Source organism: Camelus bactrianus, chromosome 10, assembly GCF_048773025.1.
Source record: "Camelus bactrianus isolate YW-2024 breed Bactrian camel chromosome 10, ASM4877302v1, whole genome shotgun sequence".
Taxonomy (NCBI): domain Eukaryota; kingdom Metazoa; phylum Chordata; class Mammalia; order Artiodactyla; family Camelidae; genus Camelus; species Camelus bactrianus.
The window spans coordinates 51264183-51279242 of NC_133548.1; the positions used below are offsets into that span (position 1 = coordinate 51264183).

Consider the following 15060-nt stretch of genomic DNA (forward strand, 5'->3'; position numbering starts at 1 on the left):
TCCTCTATGTTGAGGTAAACCAGTGCTATCCAATAGAAATATAATGCAAGCCACTAACACAAGCTACATATGTAATCGTAAATTTTCTAGTAGCTATGTTTTTTAAAGTTAAAAAAGAAAAGCACAGTTTGCTCTCATCAGATCAGCTGAAAAGCCAAATTTGAAGAAGGGTCTCCTGGGGAGGAATCCAGAGCCCTGGGAGAGCATTCTGCTGCTCAGGTGGGACCCCCCAGGCACCTCCTACCTCCTTGACCATGGGGTCCAGGATGGCAGAAGATGGGGGCAGCTGCCTGGGTCTTGGGAGTTCTGGAGGGGAGGAGAATCCTCTACAGTGCCCTAAACTCAGGAAGTCTGGGAAACCCCAGCACAGGGGGAGGTGGGAGAAAGAAAATTAAAAAGAAAAGGAAAAGAAAAGGGGGGGGGAGGGGAAGGGAAGGAAAGAAAATTAATTTGAAAATATATTTAACCCAATTTATCCAAAAGATTAGCATTTCAACATATAATCAACATAAAAACTTAATGAGTTATTAATTAAGTTCCTTTTTCAGTACTAAGTCTTCAAAATCTGGTATGTATGTTACACTTATAGTGCATTTATATTTGAATCAGCCACATTTTAAGTGCTCAGTAGCCTACTAGCTCGTAGCTACCATACTGATCCTCATAGCTTTAAATTTTTCCCTACTTTTAGGGCCTCTGTGTGCTTAAAATGTTCCCTCTGCCTGACATGCTCTACACTCTGCTCTCTGCATGACTGATATATACTTATCTTTCATATTTTATTCTAAAAGCATCATCTCTACAATGAGGACTTCCCCTTATCCAAAATTCTCTATACTATTCCTTTATTTATCTTTTGCAGGACTTATCAAAACCTGCAACTACTTAACTGTACATTTAATGCTTTTCTCTGTACTCCCCTCGGGAATGTAAGCTTTATAAAAGCAATGTCAAGGACCATTTCTGTATTGTTTATGATTGTACCCCAGTACTAAGCACATGCTTGGCACACAGGAAGCAATTAACAAATATCTGTAGACTAATTAAGGAATAGATAAATAGAAGCACTGTAGAGATGCATTAGATTTGTAAGCATGTGAAAGTGTGTGTGTTTTGCCCCTACTCTACCAGCTTACACACAAGAGTATACTCAGCAGCCATTCCCAAGTGTCCTGGGATTTTTACAAAGCAGTCAACTTCAGATAATTCTCTGGCAAGGGGCAATAGATAGAAACATGATTTTTGGAAAGAGAGTGAACTGCAGATAGCTTTTAACATTCTCCAAGGAACCAGGAATTTATTTAAAGTCAAGAGAAAATGAAGAAAGTGCCACTAGTCAAGGCAGCATCCAAAGGATCAGGAACCAATACCAGATTTGGAGACAGAAAAATGGATTAAAGAGTCCACTTTGCAAACTCCCAGCTGTATTATCATGGACAAGTCACTTAACTTTGTTCCATCTATAAAAATATGATGCCTTAAGGGTAGAATTAAATGAGACTATATATGAAAGTGTACTAAAAACAGTAAAGCCTAAATATATATTAATTGTCTCTAGGCTGCTTAGGAAACTTAGACTTTCAAAAGTCTGTCATTGTGAATTTTTCCTCTTTGCTCATCTAGTTTCTTGCTTTAAGTTACTTTGCAGATTATATACAGACAACTTCTTGAACTGATCAAGCAAAATCTATCCAGATACCAAAAAAAATCTCAGACTCTGGACTAGTCAGATAATTACACATGGGAAAATAATCTTGAATGAAAGAAAATGTTATAAAATAGTAATTCTCCAACAGGTGAATTGTTGGAGACTCTCTTAGGGAGACTAAGAATCCTTTCAGCTATACCAGGTCCCTCTGTACCCATGGCCCAAGCTGGAAACTTAAATTTTGTTCCTCTAGCCCACTGAGAATTGTTTCCGTAGTGAAACATTATTACTGATGGGCTACGGTGCTCATGGACTATGCTACCATGGACTAATGGTGAGGGCAAGGAGGAGGAAGAGAGGAGGTAAAAAAAAACACTGTCATGAAATATTTGAGCTGGGAAGCTAGCATCAAATTTAATACATCTATGTGACACTTAAGGAAATCTGAGGCTCTTGGTAGTTAAATGACTTGCCATGGTTACACAGTAACAATCATAAAAATTCCAACTTGATCTCTCTGCTCCTAAACTTCCTCATCTGTGAAATGAGTAAAAATCAGCATCTCTCTTATAGGATTATTCTGAGGAGTAAATGAAAAATCAGATGTAAAGTACTTGGCACTGTGAAAGTCCCCAGTAAAAGGTCAGCTGTAATGATGCTGAGGATGATTTGTTCCTGATGTCATTTATCCCCAACATACAGTGAGGCTGGGGGGAGGAGGTGAGAGGCAGGAAGATTACCACCCCGAACTCACTTTTAAAAAAGGTTAGAAGGAAATAGACAAAATGCTACTACTGGTTATCTTTCTACAATAAAACTCTGATAGATTTGTTGTTGTTCTTGTTTTACCTTTTATTCTTCTGTATTCTCCAGGTTTTCCACAAGAATCATGTATTACTTTCACAATAAAAGAAACATAAATGTATTTAAAAGCAAACAAGAAAGTTTGGGTAGACACTCAGAAGTGGAAGTATGACTGTCTTACACGACTTTAGCTTGCTGGACCCTAGTTACCAATTCCTGAAAATATATACATATCTTTTTCAGTGTTTAAGGAAAATCCTAGAAAATGCCCACAGAATCTTAGAGCTAAAAGCACTTTTATAGGTCACTTAGTCCAAACTCCCAACTAATAGCCAACATCAGTATAAAGCACTTTACAGCTTATAAATTGCTGTGCATTTATCTATGGCACTCACCTGATCCTCGTAACACTGTAAAGGTATAAGATAACTATGGTGTATTATAAGAAGATGAGCTCAAGTGAGAAGTACTGGTCTTTGAACCATAGCTATGTTGTACAGCCTCAGGCAATTCAATTAATTTCTGTTTTCTCTTCTATAAAATGGACATAAAACAAAACCTGTCCTAGCTAAACTAGGAGTTGTTGAAAGAATAAAGTGAAACAACATTAGTGAAAGTACTCTGTACACTATCCTAATGGCCCTTCATCACCTGGGCCTTGCCTTCCTCTCTGTTCTTACCACTCCCCACCTTACCCCCCATCCTCTAAGTGTACAAACTACTCAGGGTTCCCCAAACATGCTCTCAGGCCTTCCAGCCCTCAAACTCCTCTCTTTCAGGAAGGTCCTCCTTCTCCCTTCTTTCTACCCCTCCCCCACTATCTTGGTTAACCCCTGCTCATCTCTCAAAACTGAACTTAGATGTCATTTCCCTCGAGGTTTGCCAGGCCTCTCCCATTTCAGGTGAAGTAGATGCCTTTCACATAGCACCAGTATATATTTTCATGTCTCATTTTTGTCTCGATATGGTATAATTGTCTACAGACATGTTTGTTTCTCAAAACTAAACTTAAAGGTAGAGACCAGGTATGATTCAGCTGTTTCTTCAGAGCCCATGACAATGCCTGATGTGTGTTTAGCAAATGAATGCCTTAATATGTGTTTAGCAAATGATTGAACTTTAAGTAACAATAAAATATTAGTTTTCATATAATAAGTACAAAAGATGTTTATGCAAAATATTATAACAAAAGGCAGTACTTTTCAATGTTGGCTGCATATCAGAATCATCTATAAATCTTCAAATATAGGGATTCCAAAACATTTGATTAAGGTAGACTTGAAATAGAGCCCAGGCAACTGTAATCTTTTCAATATCTTCACAAGTAGTTCAAATGCATAGCCAAATTAAAAATCACTGCTATACATAACTGTAATCATAAAATTACAACAATTTTACCTAACATCTTACAATTCATTTTCACATACATTATTCATTTAATCTTCACAACAACCCTGAGAGTTAAGTATTATTTTTATTTTCCAAATGAAGAATTAGAGATTTAAATAAGTTAAGTGTCCAGGTAGGTCTTTGCCTAATTTCAAACTTAGTGCTCTTCCTTCTACATCTATCCCCTTCCCTAGAAAAATGATAAATAATACTGCAGCAATATATAAAGTACTATGGGGACAAGGGTTCAAATGAGAAAGCCATCAATCCCAGCTTTGTGCAAATCAAGGAGAGAATAAGGAAAGCTGGGCCTTGAAAATATAGGCAAGCAGATGAGGGTGGAAGCCACACATATACTATCACTGTCATTTATCATCCCAAAAGGTCCAGAAGGCTGGTTCTATAAATTAGAAAAATGTTCTTGCCAGTCTCAGTTAGTACTTATACAGTATAAAAGCGAAAGGGACATTGGAGAGGATTAGAAATAGAAAAGTAGAAAAAAAACCCATAAACAAGAATGAATGTCTCAATGCTGCATGCAAATTACCACACCTTGACTCAAAGAATAAGAGCCAAAACATAATGTACTTTTTATAATAAAGACTTAGATCAATTTCAGAGAATTAATCAACACCAAACAAAATCATAATAAGGGAGCAACGAACCTCTGGTTCTTTCTGGACTTATTACTATACTACTCCTCGAGAAAGGACAATCTCAAGGATCCTAGCACATAGAAGATTTCTCCCATCTCACAGACTGGATGGGAGAGTGGAAGAAGTTACTTATGAGAGATTAGGCTTAAGACAAGAGCAGAAAAATGTATTTCATTACGTTATTAAGTTTATGTTGGCAAAGGAAAATGAATATTCAGGTCAGAATACTGGATAAAGTCTGATCTCTCGACTTCAGTAGAGAAGTGTCACGCTGTAAGTCTGCAACATCATGACCATCTGACAGTTTTATTAGCAATTGTTTTTGTAGTTCAAACCATGCACTTTAGTCAGGATTTTCTTAGGGAGAAGAGGTTAAAGAGGCTAGAAAGCAATCTAAAAGGACATTTCTAGTGCCCAAAGTTTAGTTTGATAAAGTTTAAAAGGCAATATTATATAGTGGCAAAAATAAACTACTACATTTAGATTTAAAAAAATGTAGTTTTAAACCAATAGTCATTTCCTAACGATGTGCCTTCGAGCAAGCCAATATTTCTATGATCCTAACTCATAAAACAGAAATATCTATCTCACAGAGCTGTTGCGAAGACTGAACAAAAAACACCAGGTAAAGATGCTACTCCTTTCCCTGTATGAATGATAAATGTAAACCTATGTAAATCTTTATTCACTAGTCCTTCTACGCACAAAAAAAAAAAAAAAAAGAGAGAGAGAGACAGCAGGCTAAATGAAGGAAAATCTTAACTCTCACAGCAATATACTTGCAAAAAATTCCTGTAGAGAAAAATTAAAGCAGCCAGGATAAGGAATATAACACATAACTGCTGGTATCAGATGGATATGGACTAGAACTGAGGTTCACCAATTATTTTCAGCAAAACCCTGAACAAGATCCCTTTGCCAGTCTGAGCCTGAACTTCCGAATCCATGAAATAGAGATACTAGCAATCATTTTACATGCTTATTTCGAAGACTAGAGAAATCTCACATCTCACATAGTATATGGTACATAACAGTTGTTCAATAATGTAAGCTGCTATTAATAAGTTTACCACCACCTAACAACTAGGTAACAATATATACTTCTCAAAGGTGTCTTTATAGTCAATGTTTCTGTTGTTTCATAAACTTGTAAGCTTGTCATAATAGTTGTTACTATCCTCATTTTACAGTTAGGACAAAAGGCACAGAGATAAAATTACTTCCGCAAAGTCATGCAGTGATACAGAGACTAAATTAAGATCTCCTGACTTTCTCTAGGTTTAATTATCCCCTCCATCCCAAATTATAACATTAGCCCTTAGGAATTAGAATGATATCTGTGAAAGAGCATATTCTTTTTGATAACCTTAAACTTCTCTCTTTACTGTAAAAAAAGTTTTTCTCATTACTTTCTAGTTATGGTTTGGAAAGATAAAAAAAGGGGAAAAGGAAATTCATTAAAACCAGAAACAACGAAATTGAGAATTACATCAAAGTAGCAACTGCTAATTCTATCTTGACTTTTGTTTTAGTCTTCCCCAATAACAACATCAACCTCTGAGTTTAAAAAAAAAATTAAAGTCTGCTTATCAAAATAATGTTTGCTTGATAAACTACTGAAAAATTGAGGGAAAAAATTAGAAAGACAGCTTTCCCCCAGGTTTATGAGTATACATCACTTTATCCCTCTATTTAATCTCTTCATTTCAGCATTTATCATACCATGTTACAATATCTTTAACTCCTTCAGGACTTGAACCACATCTTATGTATATCTGAACATCCTGTCCCAGCATAAGACCTAGCACATGGTAGAGAAAGACTCAATAAGTGTTCGTTTATAAATAAATGAATCAACAAATGAAGCCAATCTCCCTGAGGGAAGTAAGGAAAAGAAAAAACTGGATATGGTATCTTAGCGCTAATAAGAAAGTGAAAGAAGTAAAATATTAAGAGCTTCATAAGGAAGAAAAATCTTTGTGTGGAGTCAAAAGGCCCTTGTATGGCTTTAAGTATCACTAGAGAAAGACAAAAAGCACAGGAGATCCGGAAGAGATAGTTTCAAGTTAAAAGGTTCAAAAGTTAGGGTGCTTTATTAGACTTGCAAAACCAAGTTGCAAATTCCCAAGAAACTATCCTGGGCTAGGATATTTCAACTGCAGTTTTCAGATCTTGGCTGAAAGAAAAAAAACTGGAAAAATCCTACAGGCTTTGGTGGACAAAATATACACTAAAAGGGAAGAAAAGCTCAATCTAAAATAAATCCTTCAAAATGTTAGAATCCACTTGGATTTGCACATTGGAGTGTGGTTCCTCTTCCTCCTGAGACCTATTCTTGAATCAACCCCCAGTGTAGCAGCTGGCAGTAAATGGGATTAAATCATTTTATATTATTCACTCAACAAATATTTGAGTGCCTGGTATGTGCAGGCACTGGTATTCTAGGCCCTGGGATTAAAGCAGTAAACAAAACAAAATTCTTTGCTCTCAGGAAGCTTTCAATCTAGTGACAAAAAATAGATGATATGCAATGGAATGGACTGGACTGGAGTGGAACGGAATAGAACAGAGTGGACTGGAATGGAGCGGAACAGAACGGAATGGAATGTCAGGCAGTCTGTGCTATGGAAGAATAAGGAGGAAGGGATGTGGCAAGGAGCTGGTGTTATCAAAAGCAGATCTTTGAGTCCAGTGATTCTGAAAAATTTTCAAGCATCAGAATCACCTGGAGGGCTTGATTAAAGCCGAGATTTGGGGTCCCCAATCTTAAGAGTTTTTCATCTGTAGATCTGAGATGAGACAAATGATTTGCACTTCTAACAAATTCCCAAATTATGTTGATGCTGTTGATGCAGGGACTACACTTGCAGCTAACTGTTCTAACCCAAAGCAGTAGGTAACCGCTAACTCATGGCTCTTGACTTGCTTCTTCATTCACACACTCATTTCAAACATTTATTCAGTGCCAGGGACTTTGCTAGGCACTAAAACTAAACAGATCCTGCCCTCAAGAAATGAACAAGTTAATGGAAAAGACAGGTACAAACTCAAATATTTGCAACAGAGTGCTATAGACACCTATAAGAGTGGTCTGTATGTGAGCCAGAGGATGGCAAAGCCACTCCTTCTACGGAGGTAACAGGCAGAGAAGAGACTAAGGGACTGACTCCCAGAGATCCAACAAGCACTTATCCACACGAAGGTAGTGGGTGACATTCCAGGCAGAAAAACAGCACATGCAAAAGTACAGATGAGAAAAGGGTGGCAGGGGAGTTACAGAAAGCAAGGCTGTAAAGGCAGGCAGCACTCTAATCTCTGAGAGCTTCTTTTTTGTGTGAAAGAGTTTAAAATTTTATCTTTGGGCAATACTAGTTGGGGGTGGGAAGAAATTATTAGGTATTGTTTTACACAGATCTCTCTGGATATACATTGCCCTCTTTTTAGAAAGCACTCCTTCCTCTAAACCTAGCACAGGGCCTTGTAACATACTCTTATTAAATATACATTGAATTGAACTGAACTAAACAAACTTTTTGTCAAGTGCTATCTTATGGATGAAAGGCAGGTCACCACCTCCCCTGCAGGAGTCACTTTGGCCAGCACAAGACTTGTAAAACAGGTCCAGCAGCCTCAATTATTGCAAACTACTCCCTGTACAACTGGAGTCCCCCAGAGACTAGGGCAGGACTTCATTGTTTACCTGTCTACCTCACCCATTAGACTTTGAGCTCTTTGAAGACAGGGAATGTCTTAATAGACTGTGAATCCCCAGAGCGTTAGCTGGAGACCTGAAACATGATAACTCTCCAGAGCCAGTTAAATGAATGACTGAATAAGCAAATTAACCAGATAGACCCATGTGCTCCCATAAGTAAGAAAATGGATAAGCTTCAGGAAATGTTTCAGGGTCCGTGATTCAAAAACCCTTTTTGAGAAGGAGAGTTTCTAGTTGAGGTGAGGTGGATTTCAATATGCACTTGATTTAGGATTTCCCAAATAGGAAAAAATTGTTGTAAGTGCTGTGGTAGAAATGCTACCAAGCCTCTGACAGACTCAGTGAGAAAGTTTTGCCTGAGAGGAGTATGGGGGAAGATACCAGCAAAGACTTCACAGTGTGGGGGATTCTTCAGTGGAGTCTTGAAAGCCAAGTAGGTGGTGGATACCTGCTTGCCTCTAGGGCATAAACTCCTGGAACCTTAAGACCTGCTCAAGGTCACACAGGAAGTAGGTGAAGTCACAAGGTAAGACCAATGAGGCATCTGTGTACTACTGACTCCTGTTTTCTCCTGACAAAGTTGAGAGTGAGCCCAAAGACATAGTGGGCAAAGTTAAAGATTTTTTCTCAGGTACAATTCTTAAAATAATGCCTAGACTAGTGAATTTGAATTTTTATTGGTAACTAACTAAGTACTAACCTTTCCCTTCACCTTTCATAGTTCAGGGGGAAAAGTGTAAGATAGTTTTACCATACAGCAAGCACTTTGCTCCCAACACCCACAAACACCTCAAACTTTTCAAGTATTCTCGCAAAACACTCCCAGCAATGTTTATTGTGAAAATATTCAAGACAGTAAAGGCTATAATAATGTCCTTTGAAATGGAATAATGCACATAAAATAACTGTAATTCTCCTTTCCCTGTTTGTTTCCTAACTTCACAAGTTAGAGTATTCCCGGGGTGGGGGAGGGGCAGCAGAAGTCAAGCACTATCCAGTCGTATTTTGGAAAGAGTTGACTCCTATAGGTGATCCCCCTCCCGGCCTGGACAACTGTGATTTTTTTTTTTTCTGTACACAGTGAATCCGACGCCGCCCTGCTAGGGTTCCTCGTCGCGGGCCAAGGCTGGGCCCAGAGGACCGCAAAGTTCGGGAGGGAGTCGCTCCCGGACGGGACCTGTCGGGTCTCCCGGCCGCTCCCCTCCCGCCCTCCCCCGGGACCCCGGCGTCTGAAACCGGCGGCCGCGCCGGTGAGCGCACAGGGGGCCTTTGTTGGTCCGAGAGAAGCGGCCAGCCTGGCGGGGCGACGCGGCCAGCCTGGCGGGGCGACGCCCCCGCCTCACCTCACCTGGCGCCGCCGTCCGCCCGGCCCCGCCGCGGGGAATGAATGGGCCCCGGCCCCCAACCCCGCGCCCCCCCGACCCCGGCACCCCAGCCCCGCACCCTGCGACGCCAAGGATACCGGGCGGGAGGCTGGCTCTCACCTTCCGCGCTCGCTCCGCTCGACTCGGCTCCTCCTCCTCCTCCACCCCGGTGGCGGCGGCCCAGCCGGGGAGCGAGCGCGCGAGTGTGCGCGAGGGGCCGCTTCACTTTCTCCCTCCAGCAGCAGCAGCCGCCGCCGCCGCCGCCGCCGCCGCGCGCTCGGCGCCTCCCCCACCCGCTCGTGCCGGGGAGTCCACTCAAGACAGGGCGTGGGTGGGAGGATCAGCGACGGTCAGGGGGACCCAACGGAGCTAGGCTACGCCGCTGAGGGGCTGCGTGCTCGGGGAGTGGGGTTCGAAGATGTGATGGGGCTCGGGTGGCCTTTGGGCGAGGAGGTAGGGAGACAGAGTTCTTCGAGGAGCTCCTGAGTGCGCGGGGCTCCGCGAAAGAAGGGCCAAGGGTCAGAGGGAAAGCGTCTGTGGAGTAAGACAGCAGAGCCTGTGAGGGAGGCGGCGGGAGGCGCGACGGACGAGTCGTGGAGGAGGGGTGTGTGGGGGAAGCCGTGAGGGGGCGTCTACAGTACTGCCCACACCTTGGACTCCAGCTGCGGTTACGGCTGGGCCACCTCCCGCGCCTCAGCCCAGCTATTGTAAGCCTCCGGGCCTGCCGACCGCCTCTCTCACCGGCCCCCGCCCCCTCCCCCGCGAGGCGGAGGCGCCGGCGGAGCCGGGCCGGGCCCGCCCCGCCTCCCGCAGGTGGGAGGGGGCGGGGAGGGCTGGACGGACCCACGTGAGCGAGGCCAACCCAGGAGTGGGGGAGGGCGAGCTCCTAGGATGACGTCATCGGCGCGTGACGCCAGCGGCAGGGGAATCACTCGGCTGCCGCGTGATGTCATTGTGCCCGAGTCTCTTTTCGAGTCTTTTTTCCAGACCCGCGCTCCCTGCTGCTGCAGGGTGCTTTGACCCAGCCTTTCTCCAGGAAGGTTTTGGAACGGTTTCAGGGGGCGTCAGTAGTGTAGTCAGGGTCGAAAAAGACGGCTGACCCCCTAGTCTTGGGGTCCTCTTCAGGTTACAGAGCACCACCGCATCCGCTAGCTCCTTGCCAAGCGTTGAATTTGGAAACTACCCCATCTCCAGTCACCTCAGAGCCAGACATTTATTATACGGGTTTTTTTTTTTTATGGTGGGGGGGGCAAAGAAATGATAATGGAAGTTTCAACTATTGTGAACTGACCGAAAGGGGGGCTTCCTTTCCCGATTTTCTCTACCACGGAGGCTACATTCAACGCAAACCTTTTTCCTGAGCTCATACTGTTTTCCAGTGTCTCCAACGTGTTTCCCAATGGAATGCTTGCATACTCCACCGGTACCTCAAATTCCACATGCCCAAAACTGAAACAACACGAGAGACTAAGGGTTTGGAATCAGATTACTTTGCGTCAAATCCCAGCTGTACAAATGTTAGTGATAGGACCGTAACATTTCTAAGCCACAATTTCTCCCTAAGTAGTACCTGTATACCCTTAACTTGATCTCTCTAACATAAGGATAGTAAGTACAATTTAGCATGTATTATGCCCTTTGGAATGTTGGTTATTCCTATTACCATTTTACCCCAAACTTGCGTCTCTTGTTACTTCCTGGTCTTTGAATGGACCACCATCAAGCAGTCCACTAAGCCAGAAACGTGACTATAGCCCCCATTCTTCCTCTCACCACACTTAGCTAATGGGTCACCAGTTCTTGCAGAGTCTCCTAAATATTTCTCAAGCCCTTGCCCTTCTCTTCACTCACTACCATCAACTAGACAACTGGAGCAGCTTTCAGCCTCTCCAGGTTCAACCCATTCATTCTTCCTGGTAACCAGAGTTGCCTTTTAAAACTACAAATCTGATGCCTTCCCCTGATTAAATACTCTGAAACACTACTGTTGCTTTAAGGATGAAATCCAAATTTTTTAACTTGACCCTGTACAACCTTGGTGACTTTCTAACTTCGTCTCACATGGTGTATCTTTTGTTCCAGCCACACTGAAATGCTACTTAATGTTCTTTGAACACATGTTTCTTCATGTCTCTGAGCCCTTCTCTATCTCACTGGCCAACATCTATTCATTCTACAAAGCCCAACGCAAACGTCCTGTTCATTTGTTCATTCAACTAATACTTTTTAAATTTCCATGTGCCTTCACAATGCTGTAATCTTACATTACTTCCATGCCTTTTATGGCATGTAGCACATAGTGTAGCAACTGTATTTGTGTGTTTGACGCCCTGAGCTCCTTGAGAGCAAGTCATATTCCTACCCATGCTATCCGTATCCCCGGCATCTAGAATAGTGCCTGACACATAGTAAGAATCGGTGTTATAAAAATGTATTTAATAAATGCTAGTGTAATGCTTATCATGTGCCAGATACTGTTCTAAGCACTATCTCTTCTAAGTATCTAACAACCCTTTGAGATAGACTCCTGTTCCCCCTCCCATTTTATTGGTAAGGAAACGGAGGTGCAGAGGGGTTAAGTAATTTAACCCAAGATCATAACCCAGTAAATTAATTCTAATCTAAACTGTTATTGCATGGTCTCGGTAGTGGGTAGAATAATGGCTCCCTAAAAATGTTCACATCCTAATCCTCAGAACCAATGAATATGTTACTTTCCATGACAAAAGGAACTTTGCAGGTGTAATTAAATTAAAGATCTTGAGATAGGTAGGTTATTCTGGATTATACAGGTGGATTCAGTGTAATTACATGGATCCTTAAACAGAAAAGGAAGCAGAAGAGTGAGGAAGAGGTAAATTAGATTACAGATGTCAGGTGTGATTAATGTGAAAAGCACTCCACCCACCTTTTGAAGACAGAGGAAGAGAGCTACCAGCTAAGGAATAAAAACAACTCCAAAAGCTGGAAAAGGCAAGAAAACAGATTGTTCCTTGGAGTCTCCAGAAAGGAACAGAGCCATTCTGACACCTTAAATGTGTGTTGTATCAAGCCACTACATTTACATCTGTGATAGTGACAGCAGCAATAGGAAACTAATACAGTCTCAAATCAAGGATGACTGCTCTATGCTAACAAGTAGGAGGAGTTACTTGCTAGAGGTGCAAGGTTCATAGTTGCATCCACCCAAATGTCTCCATCCCAGGCCTCAGGGTCCCACTCCCTACCTGCAGGAACCCTGGCTTTAGCATGAGAGAATAGTCAAGGGATCTCTGACACCCCAACTATTACATTCTGGGCCTGATTTTCAGTATATTCTGTCCTCCAGTGCAGGAAAAGAGGGTTTTAAAAAAGTCTTCCATGGAGGTCTTCTGCATCTCATACATGTCCTAAATTGATATGTGGATGACCTGAGCCTGAAATTTTTTGTCTTCAGGGCTTTTAAGATAGTTAACAAAATCCAGCCAATTCCATGAATTCTAATTAACATTACCCTCATGCCAGTATATTCAAGTGCTAGAGCATGCATTCTCATTGAGGACGATATCCTCTTCCCATTCCCCCAAGAAAGTGAAAATTTGTTCTTAGGTGGGCAGAAAACATCTTAGATTTTACAGTGGTTTGTGGCCTCCAAAGCTCAACCCTGTTTGACAAAATCTTATTCCTTAGTGTTTCATTTCTCTGGCTAGGGACAATTTATTGACTTATAATTTGTATATAACATTGTATTCATTTTGGGTGTACAACAAAATGATTTGATACATATATATACTGCAAAGTGACTGCCACCATAAGTTCAGTTAACATCCATCTGTATAGTTACAATTTTTGTCTCTTGTGATGAGAATTTTTTAAGTATTTTATTTATTTTTATTTATTATTGCATTATTTTATAATTTTTTGGCCAGAGGGGAGGTAACTAGATTTATTTGTTTTCAGTGGAGGTACTGGGGATTGAATGCAGGACCTCATGCATGCTAAGCATGTGCCCTATCCACTTGAGCTATACCTTCCCCCCGATGAGAACTTTTAAGTCTACTCTCTTAGCAACTTTCAAATATACAAAAACAATATAGTCACTATGCTGTATATTATATCCCCAGGATTTATTTGTCTTATAACTTGTACCTTTGGACCACCTTCACCTCTTTTGCCCACCTCCCCACCCAAGATACATTAAATTTAATTTTTCTCCTTAGAGGGGGCAGTATTTTTTTAAATAGTTAAGAATCCCTGTGCTAGAGCTACTACACAATCTGATGTACCCCTTATTCTTGTACTTCCAGTCTTCCACACGTGAAGACCTTAGCTGTTGTGACAGCACAGCATATCAGGGGCTATCACTGTTCAACTTACTACCAATAGAGTCCTTGTTGCCATTGTTCAGTGAGTGATTTGGTTCCAGAATCCCATCCTGAGGGTGTACACCTAGGGTCACTCCTGGTACCAAACACCAAGTTTAGGTTTCCCACAAAGCAGAGCCTGAGATAAATACTTGGGTTCAGGTAGTTTATTTGGGAGGTGATCCTAGGAAACAGAAACGAGACAAGGGAAAGGTGTTCTGTTCTGGGAGGCATTCTGTTATTGAGGGTCTCACTTCTGCCAGAACCTCAGAGAAACATACAGAATGCCTCCCAGAACAGAACACCTGAAAGATGAGAGCTTTTATCCACTGGTTTGCATCCTTCACTGGATGACAGTTGTCCCCAGGGCTGTTGATTCCCATGGACCTAGTGGCTTTGCTTGCAGGTCTACAGATGTCAGAGGAGGTCCTGAGGCAGAATAAAGAAAGATGTGAAGTGTATACTGGAGGTGACACACTAGCACCAAGAGGAGAGTTGGAACTGTTTACTGCAACTTCATCTGAAATCAGAAGTGGGCTAAAGGAATGTGACAAGTACCAAAGCTATCTGCCACAGACTAAGCAGATTTCTTTTATAGTTTCACATTATAAAACCAACTTTAGCAGATAATGCCAAACCAATGTTCCAAAATAATTGAACCAATTCACACTCCCACCAGCAATGTACTAGAGTTCCAGTTGTTCCACATCACCACTGATACTTGCTATTATCGGCCTTTATTATTTTAATCATTCAGGTGGGTATGTTGGATTATCTCCTTATTATGTTAATCTGCATTCCTTTGACTACTAATGAGGTTGAAAACCTGTTCAGAAGTTTGTTGGTCATTTGGATATCCTCTTTTGTAAAGTGTCTGTTCAGAACTTTTGCTCAAGTTTTTAAGATCAACTTTATTGAGATAAATTACATGGAGTAAAAATACACCTATTTTAAGTATTTATTTTAGCTTGATGAGTTATGACAAACGTATATCCCTTGTAACCACTACTACACCCCTTCTGACCCAGCAAGTTCCCTTGTGCCCTTTTACTCTCAATCCTCTACCTACACCCACCCCCCCCAAAATCAATGACCTGCTTACTATCACTATAAATTAATTTTGCCTGTTCTAGAATTTCAT

General features: G+C 41.6%; 1 protein-coding gene across 2 annotated transcripts in view; it reads right to left on the reverse strand.

The window, feature by feature from the left end:
- The window catches only part of PAK1 (p21 (RAC1) activated kinase 1), a 122800-nt gene extending 112457 nt beyond the window's left edge, over window positions 1–10343 (reverse strand). For both annotated transcript variants that reach the window (XM_074372721.1, XM_074372717.1), the window contains exon 1: window positions 9697–10343. The gene's annotated coding sequence lies outside the window, so the exon portion shown is untranslated. The remainder of the gene's footprint in view (window positions 1–9696) is intronic.
- Window positions 10344–15060: the final 4717 nt, after the last annotated feature.